Source organism: Sapajus apella, unplaced genomic scaffold (assembly GCF_009761245.1).
Source record: "Sapajus apella isolate SASKATOON/1434 unplaced genomic scaffold, GSC_monkey_1.0 scaffold26, whole genome shotgun sequence".
Lineage (NCBI taxonomy): Eukaryota > Metazoa > Chordata > Mammalia > Primates > Cebidae > Sapajus > Sapajus apella.
The window spans coordinates 14956108-14968159 of record NW_022436966.1 but is presented as its reverse complement, the minus strand read 5'-3'; the positions used below and the strand labels follow the sequence as shown (position 1 = coordinate 14968159).

Here is a 12052-nt window from a genome sequence, read left to right as displayed (position 1 = left end):
CTTCCTTCCTTCCTTCCTTCCTTCCTTCCTTCCTTCCTTCCTTCCTTTCTCCCTCCCTCCCTCTCTCCCTTCCTTCCTTCCTTCCTTTCCCTTCTCTTTCTTTCAAATTATCATAACTTACATTTTCTAAGAATGGCCCTAGCTTCCTGGTTTGCTCTACCTTAACAAGTCAGGTATACAGGGAAAATCAGATCACGTACACAAAATGTGGTCAACCTATACAATCTTATTATTTTTGATATTTTAATTCTATAGTTAATTTTAGACCATTTTTATTGATTTCCCTATATTACAGCATTTGACTCATTTGTCTTTCAAAGACTAGTAAACCTTAATTTGCTTTAGCAGCTCTGAATGGATTTTTATTGTTTCTTACCACTACCTTTCAACTCATGTAATTTGAAAACTAAATGCAAACTGTAAAATTCAGTCCAACTGGTAGTATTCTTTTAATATCAATTTTTATATAATTAGCCCCCAAACTGTTTTCAATTACTAACAATTAATCTTATGCACTTGGAGCGACAGCACTGATTTGACATTTAGCAGCATTTAAAAGAAAGGTAGTGCAAATACCATAGGGAAAAAGTTCCTCCCCAAGGAGTTATGCTTTATTATCACTGACTAGAGAATAAAAGTACTTTCCCATTACAGTCTACTGTAGGGGCCCACATTTTCTTTAACTCTAGACCAGGAGAATTGTGTAACAAACACACAAGTAAAATCACACATACTTTAATTACAGTATTCAATGGGACAGCTAGCCTTTTAAAAAAGATCCTGAATTTTCTATGTTCTTTTGACAATTTTCTGGGGTTAGTATTTTCATCAGTGCTATATGGTTAATTGCCCCATTAAGGCTGACTGTGAGAAGCCAAACAATTGAACCATAATGGAACAAAGAATGAGAACAGCAGCTGAAGGTATAAAATTGTAGAAAATGTCTTATCATAGAAGAAATGCCATTAGAAATCAAGCAATTCTTCAAACAGAATGTATTTAGTCAGTGCTTAATACATGTTATAGTGCTAAATAGCTTTTTAAATATATAATAATGTCTTTTTTCTTTTAATAGTACCAATTTCCAATTGACTACGTAATATATCAATACTGACATCTATATGTAACTCCCAAAATATTTGTTAGCTAAAGTTCATATCATGTCTGAATTATATGAAAGTAATTTTTTAAAATATCACTTTAGTTTCTCCTAATAATTCAAGGTCAACTACAATGAATAAACCAAGGTTTAAACTGTTTCATAGTGTCAAAAATATAATGAATACATGTTGGATTGTATGGCTGGTGCTTAGCAAAAGGTGCACACATATCTGTTTACTTTGGTATTTCATGACTTTGACCTTTTAGGTGCTTCTTGTTAGTAATTGGTTGATGAGGAGTTGTAGCCAATTTTAATGTTTGTAATTCATACTTAGATATGCAAATTGATGAGCACATTATAAATTTTTTAAATTATCAGAACAATTTATAGTGCAAAGTGGCATTGCTCCAGAGGCTGAGCAGTGGCCTGGGAACTCAGAGCTGTGCATTTTAATTTTGATTAACTCTCAGTGTGACCACAGGCAAGTGCCTTAATCTCCCTGTATCTTGGACTATTCATCTGTAACATGAATGTAACAATTTTCTTACTGCAGCTAAAGTGAGGTATAAATATGAAGCACAGAGTAGCTTAAAACTAAAGAGTACTGTATATATCACACAGAAAACCAATATGAGACTAAAGGTTTTATGGGTTTAATAAACATTAAGTATTATGTCATTCATACAAAGATAAGACAAACGGCCCAAGCTAAAAGCTATGGAACTCATCGTATCCCAATCTAGAAATTTTATTAAAATGCATTTAGCATAAGAAATAAAAATTTGTAATGGTGTCAGACTTATGTGGACATTCATTATTAAATTAACTTTATTCTTTATTCTGTTTTCTTCAATGCTATATACGTCTTTCAAAAGTGTAATAATGAATTTTAAAATGCTTTACTAGATACAGTCTTTAAAAGAAATCTTTCTTTTTCTCTCCCTAACAATGCCTATGTTTCCATTAGGCATTTTAACTTTATACAAGGAAAACAAAAATTATACAAAGGCATTCAGCTTAAAAGCAAAACATTAGAAAAAACACTCAGATTTGCAGTAATTCATTGCAAGGGGTAAATTTGTATTCTTGAACTCACCTAGTTGTCCCACCTGTTAAATAATATACTGTATTCTGAGAGCCATAGATACATAGGCGCAACTGGTGAGTTGATGATGGAATTTCAGCCTCTTTACTTTTCCATATATTGAAACACCAATCTTTTTAGCTTAATAAATAGTTCTGCAACACTAAATTTCAGCAGGGAGGCCATTCTCCAGTTGTATAGCAATGCAATTTTAAGTTCTAGTGTCTTCCCAAGCCTCCCTTGCATTGTGAAGCCAATATTTAGAAAGCTGTAGCAAACTAACACCTGTTAGACATAAATCACATGCAGAAATCTACAACTGGACAGGCTCAGGAAGATATAATAGATCAAATCCATGAAGAACCTCACAATGAATTAGGAAAATCTTAAACTTAATCCTATAACCTGACAGGCAGTCAGCAGACTGACTTATGGAGAGCTGTAATGTAGGAATCAGAATGAATGCCAGATGGCTTCTAAAACTCAAATTTGAAAAAAAAAAAAAAAAAGAATAAACTCATTTGAAGATAAGCACAGGGAGGGAGGCTGACAAGGAAAATGCAGTCACAAAATGACACACAAGGATGAACTAATATTTTACACGGTATTCTCTTTCTTTTGTTTCTCCCAGCCAGCTTGACAGAAAGTAGTAATGTTTGACTAGTCACAAGCCTAATACCAGATGCCAGTTTGAACAGGTGCAAAAACAAAGAACAGAACACTTCCATTTGGAACATCAGCTCTTTATGTAGCCCCTGATATGCTTTGTGGGAACTCACCTACTAAGTTTCCTATTGCTATTTCCCTGATTAGGAGAAGTTCTATTTGATGAATGCATAGCATATTCCCTTAGTCAATGGAAACAATTAAATAAAGGAATGACCAATTAGTTCATCTGGGACTTATTCTAATTCAAACAGCCCACCATCATGGGATGATATCAGTGCTGGAATTTTCAGATCACCTGGGTAGAAGAAAATGTGCCTGTTACCTGTTACAATTACCACACAATTGTAATGCTTTACAACGTTCTTTTAATGGTGAAAGATAGTGGAAACTGGCACTGCCAATTATCAATGTTAAATGCATGACCAATCAGTATGAAGGCCGCAAACAAACCAGCAGCTTGTTCCATAGACTCAGTTGGTAAATTGGATGCAGGAAGACAGAGGAACACAGTATTCCTCCTCTGTAGGTGGTCTCTGTTTCATTAGGTTTCAATTGATGTTGCTGCACAGTAATCCAAAAATGTGTGATGGGAACATCACTCTCATTTTTCATTAACACCCCTTTGCAAATGTATTGGAGGCAGGTACAAAACAATGATTTTTCCAGGCTTACTTTTATCCTTTTGGAGACTATTTCTTATCCAACTTCGCTGCTGGATGCTCCGTTTCTCCTTGTTTAGAATCGCTGTAGTGACCCATCACTGTTTGATATGATCAACTTCCTTAAGGATGCTGTGTAAAGAGTGAGAGAGCTGCTAATCTTTAAAAGACAAGTGATTTAGGAAAAATCAGCTTATATATAGTAATGAATAGTGACATGGCTACAAGATAGGTGAGAAAAGAAAAAATAGAGATGAGGCTTATTGTTTCAGGAAATCTACCAGGAATGTATAAAGCATGGAATTTTTGAGAGATCTTAGAGATCATCCTGACTGAATTCCTCATTTTCATTTTATAAATGGGAGAATTGTGGCTCATACTGGCTCTAGCTTTCGCAAAGCAATGCAATTATTAGCAAAAGCTAAGATGGGAAAGCCGAATCTATGACTTGTGCTCTATTCTGTATACCATGCTCTGTCTATAATAGGTGGGTGCAGATAACTACAACGATTGCACAATTCATATCCTCTGCTTCCTTAAGCCTACAATCATAGCTTTTATTAATATAGTTTCATCAAGTTCTTATCTAAAATATCCTTCAATTTGCAGTTTTTGGAGAAATCATTCAGCATTATGCTATGAGTAGCAGTGTTAATTTCCTGGGAGAAAGTGGTGTACTTTTTGGGTGGATTTCCTGAGACATTAGGCTCATGTCTGTTTTTTCTTGTATTACCTAACTTCAGTTCCTGTGTTATTATTAGCTTGAAAGCCTGCCCTGAATCATCATCTATTGATGGAGATGGTGTCATCCTACCTTGATTGTATCCAGAAGTTTCATCCTCAGGATAAATGATGGACACCTCTCAGATGACCAACCTCTTTTGCTCGACTCTAGGGAAGGTTGCTTCTTGCATTCTGGCAACTGCCCTCTGTCTACATGATTAGACTCGTTGGTTGCAGTGCTTCCTGGAGTAATGAAGGGATCTGGGGCACAGGGCTTAACCCACTGGGCACCGTCTCTAAGCCAACTTTGCCTGAATGGGTCCCCTGTTTTTTTCTTCTGCTCTTGTTGAACCGTGTCTCTATTCCTCACGCTCCTGGGAATTTCTTGCTTTGGTAAGTGGAGAATCACCATGCCTCAGCCATAGGCAACATACACCTGGAATGGTGAATTATGGCATTTTGTTTCTCAGGATTATTTACCCAGCTACTTTGATAACTAACATAATCATTCCAGAATATGAATCTCAAGAAAAAGAATGTCTTATTTCAAACTATTTAAAATTATTTAGATACATTGTATTTTATGTGTGTAAATACAGAATAGTTTATAGATATATCACAGTTTGCTAAATTTTGCAGTGTCTTATATTTATTTCTTTACCAAAAATGCTAGAAGTAAATTTATGCTATTCACTGTGATTCATCTTTGTTCTATTTTAAGAGCATTGAGTTCTCATCCCCAAAAATGGAATTCCAGAGATAACAGATACAGGAAAAATAGATGGCAGATTTTTGTTGTGTTTTCTTATTGTAACTTAAAGTCATGTGATTAACCATATCCTGTTTCTTATAGTAAGGGTAAATAAGAACATGCTAACCAAATAATCAAAACAAATGGTAAGTATACCAAGTGCATCACAGTGCTGCCAGACATATGTTAATTTCATTTGTAACATTCATCTGTCTTCTTAATGTTGCTTACACAGTTATTAGCAAAAATATAAATAAATAAATAAATAAATTGAGAAATTTAAAAATAAAAAATGTAATAGCCACTCAGTTTTTTGGATAAGGGTTTCCTTGATTCCTATCAATACAAATATTGTTTATATGATGTGATTAATTGAATGATTTAAAGATGCCTATTTGTCATGTCACTTTGTTTAATGACATGTATGTATATTTTTAAATGTACCTTAACAAAATTGTGTATACATATATACATATATATGTATACCCATTTTTAAGGATAATGTTCAAATAATGTTACTTTGCTTATACTCTGCTTGAGTAAAAGGATTTACTGTGGTTTAACAGAGTGTGTATGGTGTGGATTAAGCCTTCTGCTCTCATTAGAGGATTTCTGTATCAGGGCTATATCTTTTATGAAACCTTAACATCCCCAGGCTCAGAGCCCCTTGAGAGGTAGTTAGGTCTTAAACAGGTGTTTTTAAAAATGTAATTCCGTATTGACTATGATATTAAAACTAACAAAAACTCAACTGAGAAAATGAATTTGGAGTTTAAATATTCAAATAGTGGAATTTGGGGCACAGCTATGTTGCCCTAAACACACACAAAACGTAGGATTTGTCATCAATGATTTATATCCCATGTGGCAATAACAAAATAAGAAAGAAAATATATTTACATGATGAAAAGTTAGAGAATCAGCACCTGTAAAGCTGCAAAGAACAGAAAACTCAACTCAGCAATGTCTAACTGAGAAAGAGGATTGATTTTTCAAGCAAGGAAAATCAAGAGGTAGGGCAAACTTCTGGACCACTTGATCCAGAGACTTCAGCTTGCCTCCAGTGCTTTCTATCTCTCTAGTCAATTTTCTTGGGTTCCAGGAAGGGCTCCACCCCATGGCTGCTTCCCACTGTGGTGAGATGATGCTTCCAGCTTCAGTGGGATTTCATGCTGCTTCAATTCATGGGAGAAAAAGCTTTCAAGCAAGTCTACAGGACTTTCCTGGAACTAGGAGTAGAGTCAACTTTCCCTAAAATTATGGATCATATAGCAAAGGAGTATGTAAGGAATATGTAGGGAAAGATTATATAGATATATAACACCTCCTCACCCACAAACACAATTTCTTATTTTCTTTTCTTTTAGATTCAGAGGGTACATGTGAAAGTCTCTTCAATGGATATAGAGCATAATTGTGAGATTTGGGCTTCTAGTGTACCCATCACTCATATAGTGAATATTCAGGGTAATTTTTAACCCTCATCCTCCCCTCACCGTTCCCCATTTTGGAATTCCCAGTGTTTATTATTTCCATCTTTATGTCCATGTGTACCTATTGTTTAGCTCCCACTTATAAGTGAAAACATGTGGCAACAAATTCTTATTTCTGAAGGAATTGGGAATCAGTATTAGTGCATTATAGAATTAGAATTTTCAAGTTAGATTTCACATGTACCAATGAGGTGTATTAGCCCAGTGCCCATCATTTTAGTTAGGAAAATTATCAGGAAATATAAAACCTCAAATCTTAGTATATGAAAGAAATTCTATTACAGTGATAATAATAAGAGATGTGTAAATTGAACCTTATAGAACAAGAAATGTTGGGAAATTCAGAGTCATATATTTATTAACAATAATATTAAGGAAAAGTATATGAAATACTTTCTATTTCTTGCTGGCATCACTTTAAATTTTCACATCCAATAACTCATCTCAGTATTTTTTTTCTTTCTTTCTTCTTAGGTCATGAAAAAAAAAATGGAAACTCTCTCAAGGACTAACAATCAGAGCTGCTTGGTTGACAAGGGACGTTATAGTTGCAAGAAGACCCTGAAGCAAGGATTCTACATCAAACATTCAGGGCAATCTGAGTTTGTATTTAAGATCCTTCTGCCTATAGCAGTAGCTTATATGTTACATTCAATTGACATATAAGTACTGTGAAGAAATATTTTATTATGACTACTAATGACATTAGCATTGTATATTTCATAATGTAATTGCAGACAGAAAGTTGGTATATTTAATTCAAATTATGATTATTCTTTAAAAGCAAAACTTGAAAATTCAGTTTATATACATAATTATTTGTTGCATACCTATTCCATGCCAAGCACTGAGCAAGGTGTTATAAAATAAAACATATAAAAAATGATGTCCCTTTTTACAGACTAATTTTTACCATTTTAAGTAAGAAATATAATCTAATGCCCTGAATAGTTAGTCAGTTTATATTGGGAACATCATTACTTTGAATAGAAGATTTTACCAAAATACATTAAAACTGTGAGAAATTGTCAAAAAATTAAATGACCGTAATTCTCTCACCTCAAAATAAGAGAAGTGATTTGGCTTAAACTGTGGAAAATAAGTTTTTTAGAGTCCACATTGCCAAGGAATTGCAGTTGGCTTTACATGTAGTGGCTACTCCTTTATAAAACATACTTCTGTGTTCAAAGTCTGTAGCTAGGGGAAAGTAAATTTATCCTACAGCTAAACAAAAGTTCAATGATAAGAAAGAAAGTACAAGGAATTTGTGAGTAATTTTTTCTCTTTTTTCTTAGGGAATGCATGTGCATTTCTGCAGCAAAGAAGAAAATTAAAGAAAAACATTCTCCTCAAGAATCTTTCTTTGAATTTCATATGTAGACTCAGAAAACAGTATTGCTAGCACTTTTTATTCTGAATAATACGTTTCAGTCAGATGTAAGCTATTTTTTAATGTTTTGTTTTGGAGAAGGATTACTAATTTAACTAAAACTTTGAAAAGCAAATATAATGATTACAGTGAAATATGTGCTTCTGAACTAAATTTTCTGTTTGCATGGTCAAATATCATTTGGATGGAATTTTTTCCCAGTTTCCATTTTCAAAATCAGCATAATTTGTGAAAAACTCTTTTGCTTATCAATAACTAGACAACTAAAGTTCTAATATGTCTAACACCCTTAGCATTTTGATTTTTATTCATCTCCCTGTTGGTGATATATTGATATTCTTGTTTAATTAGTGGTATGAATGGTAGAATCTGAGGTCTTAAATTATTTGCCAAAGTCACTGGGTTAACTCCTTAAAGCTGATCAGATGGGCTTTCTTTCTAACATCCTATTACAGGAGGTTTTTGTAAACTAGTGGTATAAACGATTATTTTTAGTTAAGAGAAGCCCCAGGAAAGATTAAAAAAATGGAATAAAGACATTCCAGTTCTTGATCTTATCTTTTTCTCATCTCAACCTTTAGAGAGTCTTGCTGGAAGAACACAAGGAAAGGCAGGAAGGCTTCTTACAGATCTTTGAGACCTCCTTCCACTCAAATCCCAGGGGAGCTAGAACGCTATACCTCTGTGGTTCAAAAAGTCTTTGGACCAGAAAAGGGGCCTTTATCTGCCAACATTTCAAACATATTCAATCAAATATTGATCTAGAAAATCAGTTACTTTTTCCTCTAGCAAAGAGATTAAATTAGTACTACCTACTGAAGGCCTACACATGGTCCTCGGGAAGATAATGATGGTACCCTAGGCTATTCCTAGGATCAAAAGTTTATATGGACACCAAACTGATTTAACGTTTTCTGTAATGCATGGAGACAAAAGGGTGAAAGATCTGCTTGCCAATAGTAATGTGCTGGAGATTATCTCATGTGGCGAGTCCTTGCATCAAGAAGCCAGGTTATGGTTTTCAAATCCATCTCATCTCTGAAAATAAAAGAAATGGAACATGGCCTGTTTCACCTCACTGAAAGGTTTTCATCACTAGAAATATCTGATGCCTCTTATTCAAGTTGACAGTAGCACATGTTCCTCTGACTCATAAACAGTCCTTCTCTCTATTGTGTCCTGTTTCCAAGAAGTACTTAATGTTATGTTATTAAAGAACAGGAGGTTTGTCTGCCTATTCGTCCACAAACATGAAGCTCTCATAAATGACAAAAAGCTTTTCAAATTCTAAAATCAATTGGAATTTCATGCTTAATTTATGAAATGATGTGGCCAAGTTGGTATATAATATAAAAGGTAAACTTTAGCCTCCATATACTAGAAAATAGGGACAGCTCAATTTTAATTAGAAATTTCAGGTTGCAGAGAAACTTGTCTTTTCCAAAGTACCTATGATTTATTTATCAGTCACTTTTCTACTCTAAAAAAATGGATTTTTTTAGTTGTCTTTGCATTTACCTTTACCTAATCAAGGAAACAAGAAAAGATTACATATCTTACAAATTATGCACACTCAAATCAAAATTTCATGAGTTAGTAAAAGTAGGAAAATAAAACATTACCCTTTTCCTTTGAACCTTACATATGGCAACAATGACATCGGTATTGTGAAACTACTAATTAGAGGGGAATATTGTGCAAACTAGGCATATAAACAGTCATTATATTTAGTCAAACGTAATAATCCTTCAGGTTATGGGATTGTTAGTTGTTTGACACAAAGGTTAGATTCTTACATAAGATGGGCATATTTTGGAAACCTGGCTTTGGGTTTTTATGGCACTGACCATAATAGATTTATTATTAAGAAGATTATTTCAAACATTGTCACCATGTGGTCCCTCAATTGTTTTGGCTGAATTGACTGCTAATGCAACCAAATCAGTTCTCTGAATTCACTGTTGTTTTCAGCATCATGGCAATGCAGTCAAACAATTATGAAAATTCTTGAGCAATTACTCTATGCTAGCCACTTTGCTAAGTGAGGAGAATATAGAATATGGCGATGACTAGTGATATAGATGGGCCCTCCTCTCAAATAATCAAATAAACACATTACTTCTGTAATAAGTGCTGTGAAAAGGAGGTACAGACATTTGCTAAGCACCTGGTTTGTGTAGGGCTTTTTGTTTATTTCATAAATCAATATAGAATCTTATATGAAGGTTGAAAAGATGAATTGAAAGTTTAAGAACTAAAGAACTCTGATTTCACAGGATTCTTGCATGGAAAAAAAAGTCAGAAGAGTTCAGTTTATGGCAAGCACAATGGAAGACTGGTATGACATGGCTTTCAAAATAAGTCATATAGTATTAGGCCCATTAACAGAGCCCAAGGTATAGATTAAAGAAGGAAAAGGCATTTTGGACTTGACACCAGTCACATGAATTGGGTTCTATCTCCAGGAAGTACAAATTAAAGGGGATATTAAAAATCTGGAGGTGTCCACCGGAGCTGAATCCATGTGGTAAAAAGTCCAGAAACCATGTCTATGAGAAACATTTGAATAAAGTGGAAATCCTGGCACAGAGAAAACAAGGGGTATTGTTATAGTGTCTTTAAATAATTAATATGCTGTCATGGAAGATAAATTAGATAACGCATAGCCATATGTGACAGATCTTAGACCAACCGAAGGGAAGAAGCTACAAGTTTAAATTTAACATTAACGATGAACCTTTCAACAATAAAAACTAGTTGAAAATGCAATACATTACTTTGTGAGGCAATAGATTCCATGGCATTAGAAATATTCAAATAGTGGTTTGAATAAAGTGCTTTTAAGAAATGCTATGGAAAGTTTTCTTATAATTATTGATATATTTAGACCAAATGTTTTCTAAGATTTCTTTCAACTCTAAATTTTTATGATTTCACGTATAGTTACGAGAGAAGCTCATGTTCTAGAATGCATAAATCTAAAATTTTCTTTCCTTCTGCGGAAATTTAGTGAAAGTCTGTAATTGTGGTAAAGTAAGGATAAATAAACATAATTTCTGAACACAAGGTACTTATCGTCTTGTGGAGATAACAAGCATTTGAAAATAAGAAAATGGTTCAGGGTGTAATAAATGCAGTGATACAGTTAGATAGAAAGATGTCTGAGAAGAAATGATAGTATTCAATTCTGAAGGAGGTGGTAATGGAGAAGCAGACAAGCTTAATAGAGAAGTCAGGCATTAATCCTTCCTGTTTTTGTTTCTTTTTAGAGGATGAATGAAAAGTAAGAAAGGTCAATGACTTAAAGCAAAGAGCACCTTACATTGCCTCTCCCAGGTTACTTCAGTTCACTTGAGAAATATTTATGCAGTTTAGAAAAGCAGAGTTTTGTATCTGTCCTGAATTGAGTTCTATACTCAAAACAGAGGTTAGAGTAATGGAGCATAGGCTCTGCTACAGAACCCTATACATAAGCTATAGACTAACATACACATTTTGGGTATGAAATCCTTTATAGATATATAAATAAAATTGAATATATCCTAACACCATTATTTGGGTTTTCATAGAAGTATTTTATTTATTTTTATTAAAGATCTCTACCTAAAGATGTACAATTTCCTTTCTCAATAATGGCTTTAAAAAACAGCTTTTAAAAATTTAATTCATATATCATACAATTCACCTGCTTAATGGACACAATTAATTGATTTTAGCATATACACAGATGTGCAATAATTACCACAGCTAATTTTAGAACATTCTTATCACCTCAAACTGCATCCCTCTAGATGCGACCCCCACTCCCTCTTATTGGTCATCCCCAAGCAACCACTAATGTTTTCAAGGTCCATCTGTGTCATAGCATGTATCAATGCATCATTACTTTGTATGGCCAAATAATATTTCATGGTGTGGATATACTACATTTGTTTATTCATCAGTTGGTGGAAACTTTTTGACTATTATAAATAATGCTGCTATAAACATTTGTGTACAAGCTTTAGTGTGGGTATATGTTTTATTTATCTTGGGTATCTCCCTAGGAGGGGAATTCCTGTATCTTATGGTAACTCAATGTTTAACTGAGAAACTGCTAGACGTTTTTAAAAAGTGGATATACAATTTAACATCCCACAAGCAATTTTTCTATATCTTAGCCAACTCCTGTTATTATCTGA

The 12052-nt window shown here is 33.9% G+C and overlaps 1 long non-coding RNA gene across 1 annotated transcript in view; it reads left to right on the top strand.

Moving 5' to 3' along the window:
- The window catches only part of LOC116560406, a 20582-nt gene extending 13289 nt beyond the window's left edge, over positions 1-7293 (top strand). Inside the window, exons 2-3 of the long non-coding RNA XR_004272955.1 lie at positions 4276-4630; positions 6956-7293. This is a non-coding gene — a long non-coding RNA (uncharacterized LOC116560406). The remainder of the gene's footprint in view (positions 1-4275; positions 4631-6955) is intronic.
- Positions 7294-12052: the final 4759 nt, after the last annotated feature.